This window comes from Mauremys reevesii, linkage group 2 (assembly GCF_016161935.1).
Source record: "Mauremys reevesii isolate NIE-2019 linkage group 2, ASM1616193v1, whole genome shotgun sequence".
In the NCBI taxonomy this organism is placed as follows: Eukaryota; Metazoa; Chordata; order Testudines; family Geoemydidae; genus Mauremys; species Mauremys reevesii.
This window is the reverse complement of record NC_052624.1, coordinates 214,472,653-214,495,907: the sequence shown is the minus strand read 5'-3', so window position 1 is coordinate 214,495,907 and position 23,255 is coordinate 214,472,653. Positions and strand designations below refer to the sequence as shown.

The 23,255-nt window shown below is 41.1% G+C and overlaps 1 protein-coding gene across 38 annotated transcripts in view; it reads right to left on the bottom strand.

Annotated features, from left to right (window-relative positions):
* Nucleotides 1-23,255, bottom strand: part of DTNA (dystrobrevin alpha) — a 323,219-nt gene that overhangs the window by 258,070 nt on the left and 41,894 nt on the right. For 7 of the 38 annotated variants that reach the window (XM_039522814.1, XM_039522820.1, XM_039522830.1 and 4 more), the window contains one exon: nucleotides 20,074-20,133. The exons of the other annotated variants lie outside the window; for them this stretch is intronic. The gene's annotated coding sequence lies outside the window, so the exon portion shown is untranslated. The remainder of the gene's footprint in view (nucleotides 1-20,073; nucleotides 20,134-23,255) is intronic. 38 annotated transcript variants of the gene reach the window in all.

Genomic DNA, 23,255 nt, shown 5'->3' with positions numbered 1-23,255 from the left:
AAGTGCAGGCAGTTACTGGGTACCACGATCAGTCAAATAAGTACATAGCTTCAACGCTGGCTGCCTTGTAATCAAAGGGGCTCTCTTACAAATGTGGCAGAATATAGTAGAGGAAGGAGGGTCTGTGATTAAGATACTGCACTGGGACCTAGGATACTTTGGTCCAATTCTCAGCAATGTCACAGACTTCCTCTGTGACCTTGGTGAAGGCTCTTTGCCTCAGTTCCCGATCTGTGATGTGAGGATAACACTTTTCTCCCTCCATCTGTCTGCCTTGTCTCTTTAGACTGTAAATCCTTTAGGGCAGGGGCTATCTGACAATGTGTTTGTCCAGTACTTAGAACAATGGGACAATGATCTTGGTTGGGACCTAATCGCTACTGTTATGAAAATAATAAAGAAAATAGCTTGGACAGTAGCTTTTACTCCGTCTATTCAACAGAAAATCAACTAACATAAGAGAATAGAAGGGGGGATTCATAAGTCTTTTTTAATCAGCCCCAGCATCTGAATCACTGGCAAGCACAACGATGAAATTTTTGCTAAATGAAAAGTGAATAAATTCAAGGAAGACAAAAAAAGCTTCCTTACAAAAGGGATGGAGTCTACCTGACAGGTAAATAATTAAAACTCTTCTTTGTTCTCTTGTGTTTTCTATTTTAAGACGTTGCATTGTGTGGGCACAAAGTCAGCTCTAGTTGGAGCAAGTCAGACAAATCCATCATTGAGACAGAATGAATGTATGATCCCACCCAACGTGGTCACAGACAACTATACCACCTGTTTTAACTCGAATACATACCATTGGTGATAGTAGTGACGATATAAAGTGTACAGCTCTGAATTTAAGGGGTGTACGGAAACTCTCATTTAAAACTAATGGCTAGAAATCTGATATGATTTCTCCTGGAATGCCATGTTCAGTTCTGGCAACACTAGCTCAAAAAGAACAGAGGAGCAATAGAAGGAGTTCAGAGGTGAATGACATTAATCATTAGAAACATAGAAAGACCTCTCTATGAACAAAGATTAGTAATGTTTTGTTTAGGGAGGAGACAAATAAGAGGGGATATCATACATTTCATACCAAAATAATGAACGTTATAAGAAAGGGAGTTTAAATGTTCCTGTTTACCCTCTCATAATGCAAGAACAACAGGATGTTCAATGATACTGAAAGACAACAATTTTAAAATGGAGAAAATAAAATTCCTTTTTTAAAAAACACAGAGCTTAGTTAAATAAGGAGAACTCTCCACACCAAGCATCGTTGGAACCAATGTTTAGTAGGATTCAGAAAAAAAGTTAGACACTTATATGGATCATAAGAACATCCAGGATTATATTATAAACTTTTGGTTTTAGGTTTTTTTAAAGAGATTGGATATAAATCGTTGTGCTTTAAGACATAAACCAACCACTAACTGTCAAGGATTAGGAAGAAATTTCCCCTTTTAGTAGGTTATTCCATAATTGCCCATTACAAGGTTTCTTGTGCTTTCTTTAGAAACATCTGACACCGGTCACCGTCAGGGACAAAATACTGAATTAGATGGGACCACTGGTCTAAAGTAGTAGAGCAATTCTTTCTTCAACAACATTTTGTGGATAATTTTTTGGGTTAAAGTAACACTGAAGAGGACATTCATCTAAAAAATGTATTTATAAAACTTTGTTTCCTAAATTTCAAGGAAAAATTGCAGTCCTATGGGTGCAAAATGAAGCATTGTTTTCTAATAAATTATTTTAATCCATGAAATTATAATCCCTTGATGTCTAGCAGCATTTGAAGACAAAGAGCCAAATTCTTCCAGGGATAGATAGGCACTCTATAGATTTCAGTGCAAAATCACCCATTTACATCAACCTTATCCATGTATCCCCCTTGCGCAGTGCACAGCGGGAATGGGTAGGGCCAGGAGATCCTCCACTGCATAGCTCCCTCCCTCCCCCAGTTGTGCAGGACTATGAGATTGCTGCACAGACCCTCAGCCTGCTGCTCCTCCATTATGCCAGGCAATGGATCCACATGCCCCTCCTCCAAGCATATCCTCTACGCACATCTCCATCTCATCGTAGTCAAAACCAACATGAAGCCTATCTCTGTGGCATGCAGTCAGTGCAAAGCTTACACTGGGTCATCACTCCACCATGGCCTCCCTCCCTTCCACTGTGGTTATCACAGGCGGCCATGCTACAGTATGAACAGGCTTGCATGAGCCCATGGGTGAATCTGTATCTTTATGTGAAAACAGTAATATTTGCAGTTATGCTAGCAGGTTAAAAAGAGCTTCAAGCTTCATGCTCCAGGGCACAAATTCTTTGCTAGCAGGGGCCTAGAAAGAATGTGCCTCCCCATTGCACAATTGGCCTGATGAATTATGTTTTTAGAGGAAGGTAAAAGAAGTTATCCTCAAACATTCAGTGCATACTATTGCTGGGGGTGGGGGATGATATGCATCTCCATAGCCCATCCACTCCTTTCCTCCATCCCAGATCCCTAAAAGTGGTGATGTCTCCAAGTCAGGATGTTGAGGCATTAGCAAGCGAGTTTGAGGAAACCTGTAATGATGACGCCATGCAATACAATTCAAGGGCTTTAGGATTACCATAAATGGAGCCAACCCCTTTCATGCACGCCAGTTTTCTTAAAAACAAAAGAATGTAACATTACCTTTAAAAAAAGACTTGAATGATTCATATCAGTTTGTTTAAAAGAATTGTTCAACCTGTATGTCAGCAATATCAGAAGAAGATGGGGTTTTTACCCTTGATATATACTGCATTGCCCAACATATATAAAGGCTCAGTTTGGCTGTCAAGCACGCAGGTCTATGTCCAGTGGCAGATTTCACAAAATTTAGAGAAAGATGTATTTGTGTATCTAAGGACTTCTCTGCATGTTAAAGGTAATCCAGGATATGACAGGGTTTGATTTTAAAGCAAATTAACTATTTCTGATTAACTACATGTATAGACACTCTTATTCTGGAATAAGAGCGCCTTATTCTGAATGAATTTAATCCATATTAGATTCAACTAATTCAGAATATGGTGCTTTTAATCCCGAATACAAGTGTCCACACATGCAATTAACCAGGAATAGCAATTCTGGAATAACTCCCTGTGTAACAAGCCCTTAGAACAGAGACAGGTCCAAAGTATAGAAAGAGTAAATAAAATAGGGAAAGTAGCAATCTGCACAGGGACTCTGCATCTCCTGGGTTAACAGCAACAGCTAAATTCCACTTGTATATGCTTAAGGGTATATTCTCCCTAGTGATGTCCAGAGGATTTATCTACATAGCACACAAATGTCAATGGCAATAATTCTGCAAGAAATGTATGTGTGTCATTCCCATTAATGCTAATGAATTTACAGTAGGGGTGAGGTTCACCCAGGGTTCTCAAGGCCGACACAAGGCCCCCTGCATCACATAAAACCAAGAATGGGGTGGTGCAGAGGAAGGAGCAGAGCTTCCACACAGGGGTGCACTCTGAAGCCCTTCATACATCACAAAGGAGGGATCCTTGCCAATCACAAACAAGTTGACATGTAGGAAGATTTAGGAGCAGGCTAAGGGGAGCACCATGGGATCTGTGACAGCATGGACTCACTGACCCACAAATGCATAGCAGCAGTGGCCTCCATTCTGAACTGGTTTTTTGTTCTGTGTTTGTTCAGTGTCTGACACAATGGGATTCTGGCCCATGACTGGGGCTCCTAGGCCCTACCACAATATTATTATTTTATTCATGTTGATTTGTAATGATAATGACTACAAAACAGTAGCAGTAGGAGTCCTGCCCATGGACTGGGAGGTATGCAAATATAATATCTCCCATTCTCTGCCTAATGTCCAACAAAAAGCCCATTTATTCTGGCTTTGATTGGAGGGATGAAATCCACCATATGCCTACATCCACCCCATCTGACACACATCAATTTGGGACCCTTCCCTGAATACCTTAGAGTACTAGGGTGAAAAATTAGTGCATTTATTACCTCTAGTTTTCTCCATAGCATTCATAGGATTAAATTCTCTCTCAGATAGATAGGTTTCATTTGAGTGGACTTATTTACTAGGGCGTGAGTAGAAAATCAGGCCTATATTCTTCAGGGAGATGATTCTAGTCATTTGTATTAGATAATGACAGTATGAGGAGGAGGTGAGCAGCCCTCAGTGGTGAAAGAACAGATTAAGGACTATTTAGAAAAGCTGGACATGGACATGTCCATGGGACCAGATATAATGCATCCAAGGGTGCTGAGGGAGTTGGCTGATGTGATTGCAGAACCACTGGCCATTATCTTTGAAAATTTATGGCGATCGGGGGAGGTCCCAGATGATTGGAAAAAGGCAAATATAGTGCCCATATTTTAAAAAGGGAAGAAAGAGAACCCGGGGAACTACAGACCAGTAAGCCTCACTTCAGTCCCCGTCAAAATAAAGGAGCAGGTCCTCAAGGAATCCATTTTGAAGCACATGGAGGAGAGGAAGGTGATCAGGAACAGTCAACATGGATTCACCAAGGGCAAGTAATGCCTGACCAACCTGGTTGCTTTCTATGAGGAGATAACTGGCTCTGTGGATATGGGGAAAGTGGTGGATGTGACATATCTTGACTTTAGCAAAGCTTTTGATACGGTCTCCCACAGTATTCTTGCCAGCAAGTTAAAGAAGTATGGATTGGATGAATGGACTATAAGGTGGATAGAAAGCTGGCTAGATTGTCGGGCTCTACAGGTAGTGATCAATGGCTCCATGTCTAGTTGGCAGCCGGTATCAAGCGGAGTGCCCCAGGGGTCGGTCCTGGGGCCAGTTTTGTTCAACATCTTTATTAATTATCTGGATGATAGGATGAATTGCACCCTCAGCAAGTTCACAGATGAGACTAAACTGGAGGGAGAGGTAGATATGCTGGAGGATATAGGGTACAGCGTGACCTAGACAAATTGGATGATTGGGCCAAAAGAAATTTGATGAGGTTCAACAAGGAGAAGTGCAGAGTCCTGCACTTAGGAAGGAAGAATCCCATGCGCGCTACAGACTGGGGATCGACTGGCTAAGCAGCAGTTCTTCAGAAAAGGACCTGGGGATTACAGTTGATGAGAAGCTGGATATGAGTCAGCAGTGTGCACTTGTTGCCAAGAAGGCCAATGGCATATTGGGCTGTATTAGTAGGAGCATTGCCAGCAGATCGAGGGAAGTGATTATTCCCCTCTATTTGGCACTGGTGAGGCCACACCTGGAGTACTGTGTCCAGTTTTGGTCTCCCCACTAAAGAAGGGATGTGGACAAATTGGAGAGAGTCCAGCAGAGGGCAACAAAAATGATTAGGGGGCTGGGGCACATGACTTATGCGGAGAGGCTGAGGGAACTGGGGTTATTTAGTCTGCAGAAGAGAAGAGTGAGGGGGGATTTGATAGCAGGCTTCAACTATCTGACGGGGGGTTCCAAAGAGGATGGAGCTCGGCTGTTCTCAATGGTGGCAGATGACAGAACAAGAAGCAATGGTCTCAAGTTGCAGTGTGGGAGGTCTAGGTTGGATTATAGGAAACACTATTTCACTAGAAGGGTGGTGAAACACTGGAATGGGTTACCTAGAGAGGTGGTAGAATCTCCATCCTTAGAGGTTTTTAAGGTCCATCTTGACAAAGTCCTGGCTGGGATGATTTAGTTGGGGTTGGTCCTGCTTTGAGCAAGGGATTGGACTAGATGACCTCCTGAGGTCTCTTCCAACCCTAACATTCTATAATTCTATTCAAGTAATATTTTTATTGATATTTTCCCATCATTTGCTACGACTCTGTGCTAGTAATAAATATCTACTTGTCGCTTACTAACTACTACGAAGAGTTATTTCTGATGTGATTGAATCAAGGTCTTTTCACCAAAACACAAATAATTTGCTCTTGACAGAAAATGAAGATGGCAGTATGGTTTATTTGTATCAGATGCCTAAAGAAAGCTTATTTGTAAAAACATTTTGAACAATCCAACCAGAATGTATTGAAAATTCTGTTCAGTAATTCTCTACTTGATATCTCTGTTATATAAAAGGCATCAGGACACAACAAATAATTAACTTTGTTTGCTGAAGGTCAATGTTTTAGTGACATGACAGAAGTACCAACAGAAGGTGCCACACACAGTTAATTGTATGGCTTATTTGCATATAAAGTATCTAAATGGCTGAATTGAAGTCATTTGCCAATCTCTGAATTTCTGCTCTATATTCTGACATACAACTGTCAAGAATGTGCAATTTACCTCAATCTGTAATTTTATGGAAAGACAGATGGATAAATAACAGAACTATTCTCTCTCTTTAAAAACATGTCACTTCATTTGTACATGAGAGAAGGAGCTTTTTCACATGCTAAAAAAAGTTTGCTTTCTCTGAATCAAATAGGACTGGAAATTGTTATTATTGTTCTATTAAACCCTCCACCGATATCTAAAGAAGTATTTTCCTGGAGCAAACTAAGCAAGCAAATTACTCTGCAAGTAATTTTTCATTGAACTGTTCTGTAGTTTAGACTGCAGATTGCTGTGTTTGAACAATCACTGTTCCGAACTCAAACTTTCCTGTTAATCTTCCAATACCTTCATAATCCTAGACATCAGTGTGTTGCCATGGAGTTCACTGTGAGGTCATAAATTCACCATAATGGCTTCACTACAGAATCGATTTGGTGGGGAAGATGTGTTATCAAAAGAGAATATTTACTTTCAACACAGGTAGAAGGTTCAATCCTGCAGACTATTATAGACTATTATAGAGCCAGTACTACCACTTTTATTCATTCACCATTACACCGACTTTTACATATTTTTCTTAATTTTTGCCATTTTTCAAAGATTCAAACTTAGACCGAATCCTGTTAACCTGTACTCACGTACCAACATAAATGCAGAATTCCTGCAGGTCTTCAGAGCCACCCTTTTCTAAACACACACATATCTTTGAATATATATATGGAGGCTATGAACAGATAATGAAACCTAAAGAGCAAAATCCTGAAGATCCCAGTATAGATCTGAAGATGGTAGTATGTTTGAGCTGGATTGAAGTGCTACATAGGGCTTGTGCAAACCCATTACATTGGAGTAACTTTCACCATTAGGGACCATGTTTGTAGCTTGCAAAGCCAACTCCTTCTTCTCATCCTTCATCAGCACATTCTTTTCAGAAAAAGGTGCACCCCAGCAAATTGTAGGTCATCTTCTAAACCAATTCACCCCGGCTCAATATCAAATTTGCTATGTGTAAATCCTTGCCTGGCAACCACTCCAATGAGTAACAATTACATTATGGTTGAGATTTTCAAAAGCACTCAGTGTTGGCCTAACTGCTCCCACTGAAGCCTACATTAGCCTTCAGTGGGAGCAGAGTTAGGCCAACACTCAGTGCTTTTGAAAATCCCCAAATATGTATTTTTTAAAAGTTTAGCATGGATCCTATTAAGTCTGTAAGTATTTGGAGTTACTGTCTATTATGTACACCCAGATTTCAATTTGAAGAAAAGAGAATGAAGAATCATTCATCAGGATTTAATTCGCTACATGAATTTTATGGCTGGTCAGTTACATTATAGGCACTAATGTTGTTGTATGCAATTTGCACAGTCGGCTATATCAGATAAAGTTTAAAGATCCAATGAATTTGTAAAAAAGAACAATTACCTTTTAAATAATGTCTGTAGTTAACAGATGGGCCAGTATGATCATCCAGTGACAACATGATCATATTCTAGGTAAATACAGCGTGTGCAGCTAAGCTGTGGAAAATCCTGTTCAAACAGTGAACATTTTATTGTAGTTTTTGTAAAATATTCACAGTAACTTTAGCAGTCCCAATTTGAACAGATATTGAGCCAAATCCCAAAAGGCCTTACTCACTTTTCGCTTCCCTTTTACTCTGCCTTTGCTCAGGCAAACATATGCTGACTTCATAATAAAGACTGAGCAAGGACTTTAGGATTAGGCCCATTGTTATTGTTTCAGAGGAGAGATTTTTCATTTGTAATACAGCTTTATGCTGCTACACAGGCTAAGTAGACTGAGAAAGTTAAGATGCTCCATTTTTTAACCTGTTGTCATAGACCTTAAGGCCAGAATCGACCATCATGATCAACTAGTCTGACCTCCTGCACACTGCAGGCCACAGAATCTCACCCACCCACTCCTGTAATAGACCCATAACCTCTGGCTGAGTTACTGAAGTCCTCAAATCATGGCTTAAAGACTTCAAGTTACAGAGACTCAACCATTAACATTAGTTTAAACCTGCAAGTGATCTGTGCCCTATGCTGCAGAGGAACGTGAAAATCCCTCACGGTCTCTGCCAATCTGACTCAGGGAAAAATTCCTTCCTGACCCCAAATATGGCCATCAGTTGAACCCTGAGCTTGTGGGCAAGACTCACCAGCCAGGTACTTGGGAAGGAATTCTATGTAGTAACTCAGAGCCCTCTCTCATATTTGAATGAAACTGAAGTCACCTCTACCTACCTCCGGGGTCCATGGAACAGCTCGCTCAGAACATTTAAAATGAGTAGGCATGAAAAACTCTCTTCTGAAACAATAACAATGGGCCTAATCCTAAAGTCCTTGCGGATACAGACTAACACAGCTGCTACTCTGAAACCTGTTTTAAGAGTGGCTTTTTCCAGTTTAACTTAAACCTGTACCCAACTGATTTAAGTTAAACCAATAAAAGGCACTCTTACATTGAAGTAAAAGTGTCCACACAGGGCTTGCGCCAGTTTAACTATATCAGTTTTCAAACTGATTTAAGTTAAACTGGTGAAACTTTCCCCATGTAGATAATCCCATTCCTCACGGGCTTCTTTTCCATGCATCCAGATGATGAAGATGTAATCAATGTAGCGCAATTAGAGTAGGGGCGTTAGGGGATGAGAGCTAAGGAAGCGTTGTTCTAAGTCAGCCATAAAAATATTGGCATACAGTCTCTACGCAAAAGAATAAATGAACACAAATCTGACATCAGGAATCATAACATTCAAAAACCATTAGGAGAACACTTCAACCTCTCTGGTCACTCAGTAACAAACTTAAAGGTGGCAATCTTGCAGCAGACAAGCTTCAAAAACAGACTCCAACGAGAAACTGCTGAACTTGAATTAATATACAAACTAGATACCATCAATTTAGGCTTGAATAGAGACCGGGAATGGCTGAGCCATTACACACATTGAATCTATTTCCCCATGTTAAGTATCCTCACACCTTCTTGTCAAACTGTCTGAAATCAGCCATCTTGATTATCACTACAAAAGTTTTTTTTCTCCTGCTGATAATTGCTCATCTTAATTAATTAGCCTCTTAGGGCAACTCCCACCTTTTCATGTTCTCTGTATGTATATATATCTTCTTACTATATGTTCCATTCTATGCATCTGATGAAGTGGGCTGTAGCCCACGAAAGCTTATGCTCAAATAAATGTGTTAGTCTCTAAGGTGCCACAAGTACTCCTACTTTAAAACAAATACTGGTGTCTAGAGAGGGGTTTACATCAGTGTAACTGTATCAACTTAAACTGATGACTTTCTTGTGTAGAAACTAACTTTTGGCTCACACTTCTGAAAATTTTAGCCATCATTTCTAATTACTTATAGAGCTGTCATTAAAACATACAGCTCTAAAATGAGGTAATTTATTTTAGTGGCTTTACTTATTGATTACTACAAGACATAATCCACATTTGTAATAACTATAGAGACCCATTGGTACACCTATATATATGTGCATTTAAAGTTGCTGCTAATATATGCAAATATTAGCAGAACTGAGCTTTTCAAAAAATCCTAAATGTCATCATGGAAAAATTCACAGGGGGTACTACGGGGAAGACGGGGATTAAGTTAATAAAAAGAAAAATGAGTATCAACAAATATGTCTTGACAGTGGAATCTATTATACTTTGGAACAGTCTCCCAAGGGAAGTGGTGGAAGCCACATCACTTTGATCACCTAAAACTACACCATCAAAAAAAAATAGTAATTGTACAGCACAATATAGAATAATTCTATACAGGCAGGGCAATGAACTAGATGACTAAGTCTTTTCCATCTCTAACATCTAATTCATGCAAGTTTGCCTGGGGTTGACAATGTAGTCTCTGTGCGTGGATGGTAATTCAGACAGATAGGCTATCACATGGTACTAGCTAGTAACGGTTGGAGGAGCCAATTTTTCATATGTGATAAACCATAAATACAAATGTTAAAGTGTCTGCTTAAGGTCTATGGAGAGCTCGTGTAATGAGGCTTCACTTAAAAAACAAAAAAAGTAACAACACATCCACTGCTGGTTCCACTGTAACAGATGTAGTCTTATTTTACTGAGACAATAGTAAGTATGTTATGCCCTCTTAGCTGACAGACCATACTGAACAAAATTCCGAGCTACATTTGTGCGGGGGAGAGGTGTATGTGTGTGTGTGTGTGTGAGAGAGAGAGCACCAAATGCCTCCTTTCATCAACAGGAAAGACTCTGGTGCATTATGGGAGATGTAGTCTAACCAGGGAGCCTGGCCTATACAAGAGAATGGGAGTAAGAGGCACCTGAACTACAACTCTCTTCCCATGAGGCACTGCAGTGGCATTCTGGAATTGAAATATTTTGGTTTTCAGCCACAATATTTTATATTTTGATTTTTCACTGAAAAGTCTTAATATTCTGTGGGGAAAAAGAATTTTTGACAAGCTCTAGTGGCTATTTTTGGATTATTCAAGTAATCCTATAAGTATGAAAAAACACACTTGTGCCATGATTGAAAGATAATCACATGCCTCAGGTACATAATTCTGCCACAGGGCCATATGTCTCATGCACTGGAGATGTCACAGAGGCTATGTCATGTACTCTCTATGTGTTTGCCTGTAAAAACAAAAAATACAGGTACTTATATGGCTTCGTTTTAACTTTGATGTAACCTTCGGAGATTGAACATTTTTAGCTTTCAAAGTAAACAATAATTCACTACCCAATCAATAAAACTGAATATGTTACATATAATTGAAAAACATTTTTTTTTGCAAAAACATTTAAAATTCTAAATCCATTTTGTTCCACAGATTTAAAAAAAAAATTTGGTTTTTCACATTTTGATTAAATTGTTTTACCACAACTGTTAAGTTTTATCAAAAAAATTTCAACAAAAATCTTTCAGTTTTTGTCCCCCCTCCCTCTTCTTCCTTTTCCAATTTGCAGCTGAAAAAGGAAAAGGGGGCGGGGAGAAGAGATAAAAAAAGGGACCAAAAAGGAAAAAATAAATTCCAGAAAGCAAAAAACTGAAAAATGTTTAATTTGAAAAAAATATCATTTTTCATTGAAAAAATGTTTCAAATGACTAATTTTGACCAGCTCTAGTATAGTCTGTGTATATATACAAAAGAAAGTTAAGAATGAGTTGATCATGCAAGATGCTGAATACCTCCTGTGATGTGCTAAATGCCCTTAACTCCTTTTGTTGTATGCAGTGTTGTTATAGCCATGTTGGTCCCAGGATATTAGAGAGAAGGTGGGTGAGGTAATATCTTTTATTGGATCAACTTCACAGCGATATTCTTCAGTTCTGGAAGACTTATGTTTTCTGTGTAAGAGCGAAAGCTTGTCTCTCTCACCAACAGAAGATGGTCCAATAAAAGATATTACCTCATCCCCCTTGTCTCTTATCGCGTTTTGGCTGCATTGGGAATGGAGGGAAATTCAGCATCTTCTAAGAATGTGTCTGATATTATACTGCTGGATAAAATAAAGAGCAATGTCACCTACGCCAGCAATAGTGAAAAGATCATGTACGCATGATACAATGATCAGGTATAGAATACGCAACTGTGGGTGACATCATGACCCTATCAAAGTCAATTGCAGAACTCCTATTGACTTCAATGGAGCCAGATTATCACCAGGGTCTTTAACTAGTCATGATCCTGGCAATAAACTTTGAATAATGAATCCCTGCAAGCTTTACATTATTTATGCATTATCCTTGCAATTTGGCCAGTATGGTCTGCTTTATAATACGGAAAGAACAGCGGAATCTTTACATTTGATAACTATCATCATACTAAACCCCAAGACTCCAACCTATGACCCCTGGCCTTTGGTTTTCATTACCTGATCATAGTTTTTTGACATGTGAGTAGTATTAAGTTCCTGATTGTGCAGACACTTAAGCATATATATAATTTTACTCATGTAAGCACTCCCAGAGTGCTACTCATGTGAGAAAAGACTAAGACATGTAAATGCTTAAATGTCTGCAGGATCAGAGCCCTGGGTAGTGAACTGTCATTGACTCCTCTGATGTTAACAAGTCATTGATGAATTGCTATATCCTTTATATCTGACCAAGGCTATAAGGGCAGATATACAACAATGCCATTTTTTCAATGCAGAATCTGGCTTAAAAGTCAATCAATAGCAAACCAGTTGTAAGAGCTCTAATGAAGAGTAGCAAAAAACCAATATTAGATTTCATATAAAAGGCATCAGAAACAATATCCTTCAGTGGCATTTTTCTGCACAAGCAACTGCTTTCAAAATAGGGATAAAGGTGTTCAGCTACACACTTGACCCCAATCCTTCAAAGAAATATTCATGTGCTTATTTTGACACCCTAGAAGTAGTCCCACTGAGGTCAATGGGACTACTTACTGCATAAAGTTAAGCATGTATGTAGGTCTTTCCAGGATTGGGGCCTAGATTCTGTTTGCCCCATTCATATCCATTCCTCAAGTATAATTTTTCAGTATTCGAAATATTCAGGTGAATTAAGTATATTTAAAGGCACACTGAATTTTTCAAAGTGTCTAGTTTTTTATTGCCTTTGACAACTGTTGGTTTTGATAAAAATAAAGTTTGTGATAGGGGGCTCCTTCAATAGCCTGTAGTTTGTTTGTCATTGTTAATATGAGGATTTTTCTGCTCACCTGCTGATATTTATAAAGGTTCTTGCAGCAAGGGATAATAGGCCAGTGCTGAGACCACCACCAATCCTGCTCTGGCCCCCTCTCCTTCTCTGGTCACTTATCTGATGAAGTGGGTTGTAGCCTATGAAAGCTTATGCCCAAATAAATTTGTTATTCTAAGGTGCCACAAGGACTCCTCATTTTATCTGCCCGATAGTCTAAGGTGCCAGAAGGACTCCTCGTTGTTTTATCTGCCTGTGCTACCCTGTTCAGTTTTGCTGCTGTTACTGGGATGGTGTGTGTTACCCCAGAGCAGTTCCTGAGAGTGATGTCATCATGTGAGTGCATGAGAGGGGAAATGAAACGGACTAGGCACAAAGTGCTGCCAAATACCCAAACTAAAATACAGGCAGAAGGAGGGGAGAGAGACACAAAGAGGAAATAATCCTTTCCTCTAATCTCTGTTGGCTATATTTACCTTAGGCATCATATGTAACAACAGTGGGCACAAATTTTAAAATGTGATTTTTCAAGTTGATGTTTCTAATGTTCATGAAAAATGACAGATTGATAGTGCTGGTAAGGTCAGGCTTAGCGTAGGCTTTTCCACACAGCTCTGCCCATGCACAGCAATTCTCTCTACAATTCCCCTTGCTCTCCTACTCCTAAATCCATCTTCAGCTGAGATTGGAAATCATTCTAAATTGATATTTTGTCTAAAGCTTAAAAAATGTCAGAGGAAAATCATTTTTCTTCTTGCTGTGGGAGCTTTCTCTGAAGACAGAACTGAAATCCAGCGCCTCAGCTCACCACTCCCTTCTCCAGTTCCCAGCTCTCCTTTGCTGAAAAAATTCACATACACACAAGATAATTCTCTGCTCTAACCTACAATTCAAACCATCCCATATACAATACATAATAATCAAAGCTCAGCTCTGTCAGGAGAAAGTGGAGCTGGCAGTGATCTTCATTTGCCTTTTAAAATACAATTACTACTTTTTGGTTTTAGATGCCCAGTGCCCCTTGAAAACCAAAGTGATCCTGTTTTCAGATAAGTGTGTTAGAAGGAAGAAAAGAAATAAATTCCTGCCGTAATTTCTTAAACATAAATATTTTTCAAAAAATTTACACCGAGGGGTTTAACCTAAGATTCTACAGTTAAATAGAAGGGAGGGAGGTCGTCAGCATCCATGTCGCCAATCTACCTCTGGAACTGAAGGGCCCTTTCACACTGGTGAGTTCCATTCTGGGAGCAGAATGCAATGAAAGGCTTTGGTACCAGAACTGGCTTTTTGTTGTCAGGGACTTCTCTGATTACCAGTCACCGACGAGCTCAGTATGCTTGGAACTACTATTGTTGCCCTGAGGGATTTTGCTTCCTCGATTTAGGAGGGATTTGAGGGTCAGGCTCATACGGCCTCCAGCATGAGGAAGGTCAGGTGAAGTGGTGTGTGCCTGTCCTTTTGGGTAATGGCCTGGCACACACAACCAGGGAACAGCCTTCTTCAAGAAACATCAAATAGCAGGTGTGCACAGATCTGACTTTAGGAACACAAAGGGTCACAAAGCACACTGCTTAAACTCATTCTCTATGATCCCAGATTAGCCATGATGACACTGGAATCAAGAGCAGGGTTGATCTGGGAATTTAAGACATGCAACAATTCAGACACTAAGTAAAATATCTAACACATACATACGCTAAATGTAAACCTAAAATAAAGGGGCAAGAACTCAATACCATGCCTGAACTAAACATGAAGATAGAGAGAACATATTGGTGAAAGTCTACAGAGGCACAAAAACCCCACTCATATCTATTTTTCAAATCACCATCCACAGCAAATGAAATATCACTCCTGTTGGTGTCACTAGGCATAACCCTAGGTAACTCAGGAGGGTGGAAAGCCATAAGTGTCAATAAAGCCTTCTGTAGTAGGCCTGAATGAACTAAAGTCACTCCATGTCTGACCAAAGCGCTTCCATGTTTATGTTTGAACTTTAATCAACCTAGCAGGCCAGTAACCAAGAATGGAATGTACAACAGCTAGCTCAACTGTGGTACTGCCAGGAGATAATGATAAGGCCTACTTACACCTGGCTAAGGGGGGGGGGGCAGAATAACGGATCCAGGAAAGTAAAACAAGATAACTGTTCACAGAAGAGTTACTAACGAGCTAAAGTGGTTTTTGCCAAGTATGACTTAACTGCTTCATGTAATTGCTATTGCAAAGTGTAATTGCTGCATGGGAATGAAAGATGGGGGGAGAGGAGGAGTGTGGGGGTGATGGGAATGCTTAGCTGAAGTTATGTATAAAGAGAGAAAAACCGCTTGTATGTGTGTGCAGGATTTGAGAATGCTTTTTCTCCCTGGCACCTATTTGGGCTCAAATAAACCTTTGTTTGCTTCTCCACCTTGGTGTGTTTATTGGAAGCGAAGCACACCGGGCAACGAACCACTGTTGCTGTCGCCTCGGGCCTTTGTGCCGGCAACACTCCTATAAAGGATCTTTACTTTTTAAAATCCCAAACAAAAAATTATTGCTACTAAGGGTATGTCTTCGCTACCGGACGGATTGGCGGGCAGCGATCGATTCAACGGGGATTGCTTTATTGCATCTAGTCTAGACAAGATAAATCGACCCCCGAGCATTCTCCCATCGACTCCTGTACTCCAGCTCAATGAGAGGCGCAGGTGGAGTCGACGGGGAAGCGGCAGCAGTCAACTCACCGTGGTGAAGACACCACGCTAAGTCAATCTAAGTACATCGACTTCCGCTACGTTATTCATGTAGCTGAAGTTGCGTAACTTAGATTGATTCCCCCCTCCTCCCCCAACAGTGTAGACCAGGCCTAAAATGAATATTTTAAACCAAACTGAAATTTATGTTTTCCAATATTTATATTTTGTATACAGCAAACATTTCCTTTTGTATCTATTGGTCTTTTCTTTCCCGGCTGAAAATTTATTTTGTTTATTCTCTGTTCCTAGCATTGTGAATGCCCTTCCCTCAATCTTATGTTTTATCAGTCTGCTTTCCACTCACATTTCCACCTGTCCTGGAAGAAAAGTTGTTTGTTTAGTGAGTACAGTTGAAACAGATTTTATCCAACTCAAAAGAATATTTTAATAGTTGACCTTCATTTAATAACATGCCCATGTAAAGGTCATCAAAGCTATTCAACTTCCTTTATCCGAGCAAAGCTATCACATCAAAGTATAATATAAAGCATATAACCACATAATTAAGACCCTGCCTGAATCACTGTGAATTTCCACATCCTCTATGGTGTTTTATGGTAATTTTATACATTCTCATACTTCCCTGGGATTTTCTTTCTCCCCAGTTTCACAGTTTACATGTGAATTTGGCGTCAGAATTGTTATTAAGAAGGGTTCACCACGTGGGAGGTGGAACTCAAGGAAAGCTGGATCAGGGCTGTGGGCTGGTTTGGTAATGAGGTGAGTACGCTCATGTAAGATTTGTTTGATAGTGTGGACACAGGGCCGATAGCTCTGAAAGTCTCTGTGAACAGCTCATCAACTGGAAGGCTGGGGCCAGGTTTGAATGCCTTTCAGAGTTAGTTAGCTGGAGGGGATGTTGAGGAGAGGTGCTCAGCAGCTGGGGAGGCAGGGAGCTCACTTTGCCTTGCAGAAGGGTTCAGCAGCTGTGGTGTGGGCAGGGTCATTAGTAATGCAGTATTTATGACTCATCTGTGGGTTTGTCTCTTCCACACAAATTGCAATTTTGAGTTCTTTGAACACAGACTTGGCCAACTCAAATTTCTGTCAAACAGTCTGACCAGCCCTACTCTGCACTCATTCAGAGAGAACCTGCTGCCAATTGCATTAATGTAAAACCAAAATCAATTGAGTTAATCTTCATTTTCAGAGGTATAACAGAAAAATTTGGCCCATCAGTCCTGATCATTCGTGCACCAAAAAGCAACATATTTACTTCAATAAGAACAAAAGATACTTGAAACTCTCCAGAACTAAACATAAAACCATATTCATATGCAGTGCGACACATTTTCTCTTGTTTATACCCAGTGAATCCCAGTTGAAGTTAATAATGTTGCAATGGAACATAACTTAGGACAGAACTTTAACTCTGTATGTTCAGAGTGGCATGTGTTTGCTATTAACTGTCTAAAGCAGAGGTTCTCAAAGTGTGCTCTGGGTCTGCGAGCTCCATTCAGGTGGCCCGCAGATAGTTCCCTCTAAGGTGCACGCCTGGGCGGCCGCACACGAGAGAATGAAGGGCCACCCACCTAATTAGTGAAGCTGTGCAGGCGTGGCTCCACTAATTAGGTGCTTGGACCCTGGAGAAGATGCACATATAAGGTGAGGTGGTGGCCTTGGGGGATATAGGGAGTAGGGGGCAGTGGGGTGAGAAGAGGGGGTGGGGAGAATTTGGGACATGCAGGGCTGCGGTGGCCAGAAAAGAGGCAACTTTCCCCAGCTCCAGGGCTGCGGCTACCGGGGAGAGACCCCCCCCTCCTTCCCAGCCTCAGCTCTCTGGCTGCTGTGGCAGGGGAGAGACCCCCCACCTTCCCAGCCAGAGCTCGGTGGCTGCCGCAGCAGGGGAGAGAGGGAGTGACCCCGCTCCTTCCCAGCCCCAGCTCGGGGGCTGTTGCGGTGGGGGAGAGAGGGAGAGACTCCCCTCCTTCCCAGCCCCAGCTCTGGGGCTGCCGCAGCAGGGGAGAGAGGGCACATCCATTGCATCAGAAAGACAAGACTACTGATATTAAAATGAGTTGTGTACTTTTATTTGTAGAAGAAAAACATTCATTATTATAGGGGGGTTTATATCATGCTTTTATCCAAAGGACTTTACAATAGATAGCTAATGGTACAAACAACACTTGGAAAGATCATTAAGTGGTCCACCGAGACCCTCAGCAATTTTCAAGTAGTCCGTGAAAATAAAAGTTTGAGAACCACTAGTCTAAAGTATTAGTAACACTTCCAAACAACAACTCTGTATCTAATTCTTTTCAAGAATAAGACACGGCAATTTTTTTAGCACAACAATGTATTTCTGTAACTTAAAATCCACTGTGTGTGATTGTCCCTTCCTTTTCATCACAGCTGCTTCTTTCTCTGCTTTGAAAACGAACGATACAATTTTTAGAAAATAAGCGCCACAAATGACTCATCTAATTGTAGTAGTTAAGCTCCAGTCTTTGAAGACACTTCTGCAGTGGGGGACACTAAGGGATTGCTTTAGGTGGTCATACTGTATGGTTGGTTGACCTTTAGTGCAAGCTGTACTTGTTCAGGAGCACTTCTGCCGCACTTACTGGAGGTTAAGAGCAGAGACTTAATGATTGCTTTGTGTGCAAGAGAATGAAGGGCACATACTGTAAATGGTGCAGGTGAGTGTTACTCAGAGTTCCTACACTTTTGGTTAATGCAAGCTCAAATATGGCAATCAAAATCAAAGGACTTGAAGGAAAAGAGCATTGGTCAGTTAACAGGGTAAATAACCATGGTTTCTGCTGATTATCTTTTTGTCATTTTCCAGTTCCTTTTCATCCTAGAACTTTAAAGTATTTTCTCTCTGTCCATAAGTTACATAGTGTATCTTCATACAGAAAAAGTTCCATATTCGGGGGCATGTAGTATACAGAAGTGTGAATAACTCCTCCTTGCCCCAGCCTGGCCTCTTCTCCAGGGGAGAGTCACAGAAAAGAAAGGCAGCAGTGAAACAACTGCCTGTCCTCCTCCCTCAGTACTCTATGTTGGGTTACTCCTGCTGGGAGAGGCTAGTTTTAAGCAGGGGTGCAGGAACAGTTTTTATAGTGGGGGTGGGGAGCCAGTGAACCAAACTGTAAACCCTGAAAATGATGGAAACCACTTCAAGTCAGGGGGTGCTGATGCACCCCTAGTTCCAGCACCGTTGGTTTTAAGTTACTCACCGACTCCACAGGAGCCCTACAGGCAGGGCCGGCTCTAGGCACCAGCTTAGCAAGCAGGTGCTTGGGGCAGCCACTCCGGAGCGGGGCGCCACGTTCAGGTATTCGGCGGCAATTCGGCGGAGGGTCCCTCACTCCCGCTCGGAGCGAAGGACCTCCTGCTGAATTGCCACAGATTGAGACTGCGGCTTTTTTTTTTTTTTTTTTTTTGGCTGTTTGGGGCAGCAAAAGCCCTGGTGCCGGCCCTGCCTACAGGTAGTGGCTGCTGGGAGGCATGATTAAGAACTTGATCCAAAGCTCACTGAAGTCAACAAAGATTCCCATTGACTTATGTGTGTTTGGATCAGAGATTTTTAGCTGCCCTGTCCATGTCCTGTTCCCACCCAGTGCCACTCACTTTTGAGCTCTGCTGCTCCGGTGGTGGAAGGGAGATTTCAAACACTTTGCACAGCCACAATCCTCCTCTGGTGTACCACTGGGGTCTATACCTGGGTTTGAGCTGGCACAAACTGATCTAAACTCAGGCTCACCATGGTCCTAAAGTATATTCGAGCACCAAAGTCATGACACCTTAACCATGACTGAGAAACTATGGCTAAGGCATTTGTGTTTGTAACCCTATGGGAAAAAAAATCCCTTTTTCATGCTTGCTGTCAATTCAAAAGGCGTCTCTTAAAAAGTTTAACAGTTATTTATAGTTGAGGGGCCGACTAAAGAAATCACTGGATGAAATGTGCAGATTTCCAGCTTATTACCATTCAGCCTCTAGAAAACACACACAAACAGTGGCTTTCTTTGCATTTGGCTCATTCCAAATCAACTTAGTTAATAAAGTATGAAACGTACTATGATTGTCATTAAAAATCAGTATTTGACTAGTTATCAAACAGCATTATCTGTGAAACCACTGTTTTCCCTTATACTTAAAATACATTAGATCAGATTGAAAATTTTCAAAAAGTTTGAAATAGACAAAAAAGCAAAACATTCTGTCAAATGTTTTCCAGTTTTGTTTTTACCAATTCTGATTAACTTTCTTCTCAGACATGTCCCCATCTGATACAAGTGTACTTTTAATTGATCTTTACTGATGGCAAACATGATATAACAATTCCTTGGAAATAAAAAAATCCCTGCCCCCTTTAACAAGCCGGTTGGGGATTAATAGGGGGCTGGGCCGCTTATATTTGAAAGGGCCTCTTACCATTTCAAAGAAGATCATGCTTCAGACTTTGACCTCATTTTTGTCATTCTTTTTGATTCACTGCAAAGAGAATATATTTCAAAGAGGCAGCTCAAATATTTATACCTAATTTTAATGAGTTTTTTTAAAATGTATGATCATCTTTCCTTTTTCATCACTAATGCTGTACTCTACTACCACCCAATCATCATGTGTGTGTGTGTGTGTGTACGCACATCCGTGTACAGACACCCAAGCATTCATTTCCCTGCTTCATTTTGGGAGATGCACTTAGGTTCCAGTCCTGTTCCATTGAACTCACTGGGGTTTTGGCATTAATAACTTCAGTGGGAACAGGATGAGACCCAGGGCAATCTCTATTGATTTCAGTGAAGCTATGAGAATTTGCACCAGCTAAGGATCTGTCGCATAGAATATAAGTATATGTCATACAGCTCTTGTGTATGTGGAATTACAATAGCGTTATTGCTTTGTATTCTGCCATACAGTTTTCTGGATTGTGGTGCTTTTTGCTGCATCTGGCTGTTGACTGTTTCTTTTGTTTTGTTTTTAAAAGAAATTTAAAAAAGAATAGGGAAAAATAAACAATGGGATTAGCGATAGCTATTTACCACAGGTTTTTTTAATAGCAGCCCCTGTAAGTGGCTCTCACCTGAGATTATGATTTGCTAGAAGGAAAAAACCAGTGGTTGAGGGAACATTTATAGAAGTAGATGCTCAGACTACCTGGTGAGGGGCTTGATATAAAAGCCTAATTCAATGCCTTGAAACTAACATTATTGATATGACTCATTAATCAGTGAGTAAGTGGGTGCCTTTGCTATCCTGCTCTAAAACAAAGTTCACACCCTGTGTTGTCGCCAATACTCAGCCCTTCCTGGTGAGCTGGCTTTATTAAAAACATTAACAATGTCAAAATTCATGTCAAGCCTTCTCCCATATTTGGCTGCTCTTAGGACTTCTAGCTCAGGACTGCTCAGTGAAAGTCTTTGATCTTCTCTCTCTCTCTCTCTCTCTCTCTCTAATCAGCCCTTCCCAGCTGAGTGATAGGGTACATCTTCACTACCCGCTGTATCGGCAGGTAGCAATCGATTTCTCAGGGATCGATATATCGCGTCTCATCTAGACACGATATATCGATCCCTGAACGCGCTCCTGTTGACTCCGGAACTCCACCAACCCGAACGGCGGTAGCGGAGTCGACATGGGGAGCCGCGGACATCGATCCCGCGCCGTGAGGACGGTAGGTAATTCGATATAAGATACTTCGACTTCAGCTACATTATTCACGTAGCTGAAGTTGCGTATCTTAGATCGATTTTCCCCCGTAGTGTAGACCAGCCCGGACAGTGAGCACCTGCGCCATTGAGACAGCAGACCCTATTGAATCCTTTCCTACCAAGGTCATGGTAAGAGGGTGGGGAGTTTCAGACAAACACTGCACTAGGACTATATAACTCTGATTGAATACATCAATGATTTATGCACATACTCAACACAGTTACCCAAATATCTGCACACATCCTTCCATTTGTATAGATATATGCACACAAAACTAAATGCAGCAGCATTTGTTTCAATATCTGATTATCCATACCTGTGACAACACTGACATAAAGAGCACATATTGTAATAAAGTCTGGATTCATTAAGACAAAATTGATTAAACAATCTGCTCAAGTTGAAGTAATGACACATCTGTGTCCTGTTCTCTCTGGCAAAGCTACATTATCCAGCATGACCAAGGAGGCACCAAAGCGTGCTCTGCCCGATTACCGGCCTGCATGGCAGTTTCGGGGTTTTCAATTTGAAGAACACCAGTGCATGAAATTAAAGCTTCTGGTCAGTTCTAAATAACCATGACCATCTAGTAGGTTTGGCAGCAGATTTCTGCTTTTGTTCTATTGAATTTCAAGGTCTTGCAAAACACATGTCAGTTCATGGAGGGGAAATTCAGGTTTCAAGGACAAATCTCCCCAAGAGCTGATCATTAGGAACAGAAACTTTTAGGCACTAAACCTGTCACGAGAGAGACCCTAATTTACATTGTAAAAATTTCCAGTTAATTTTGAACAAGACACTTTATCCACTCATGCAGCAGGAATATTAAGGTTTCTCCTAGCATTGATTCTAGGGTTACTAACTTACTAATTTTTGAAAAACAGGTCCCCCTGCTCTGCCTCTCCGCTCCCAGGCTCCACCCCTGCTCCACCTCTTCTCCCCACCCCAAGGCCTCACCCCCCCTCCCCAACTTGGTCCTCTCTCCCCTACCGCTTGATCCTCTCCTCCTCCCTCCCCCACCAACCACCAGCTGGGCTTCCTCTAATCTGGGGCTGGGATCAGAGCTGCAGCCTGACACAGAGCCTGCTACCTGCCCGCCCACAAGATGCAGGTAGGAGGTGGCCCTGAGTGAGCAGGGGCTGGTGTGGGCTGATGACTCAGCACTCCCCGCTCTCCCTCGCCTGTGGTAACTGGACTTCTGGTGTCTGGTCAGTACACCTAACTGGATGCTTCCAGGTCCCCTTTTTTATTGGACTTTCCGGTTGAAAGCCACACACCTGCCAACCCTACCTTGTTTCTATCTACATCCTGATTGGACAAAACTAATGTGTTTCTTAATGACATACTTAATTGCATGTATGAGTATAGTCGTGGGTGCATTAGAAATACATAAAGAAACAGGCCACCAAAATATCGCACACATGAAGAAATGGATCTTGCTGTACTCCCTGTTAAAAGAGCAAGTAATGTGTGTGTCTTGGTGGATGCAAAAGGTCCTGAGGCCTTCTTAAATAAGAGACGATCCAAAGGACTGAATTAGATCATGTCCTTGAAACTGGCTGATACTGACTCTCAGACAAAATAACAGTCATTTTTAATCTGCTGTGAATGCTCATTATATGCTATTGCACAGACTTTTAAAAAATGAAGCAAAAAACTAGTAAAGCTAAGAAGTTACCATTAAACTTGATGTACTCTTTCCTTTAGCCTCAAAATAAAGATATAAATCCACGCCCCTTCTCTCACTTACAAAGAAAACTGTAGGCCCCCACAAGCTAGCAAGAGCCAAAAGTCCAAACTGAGGCCTCATAAGCATGTGCAACTTCATTGAGCAGTGGTTTTACAACACACAGCTTACCAAGGCTGCATTTAGCTCAATGTCTCTATATTAATTTTATTTA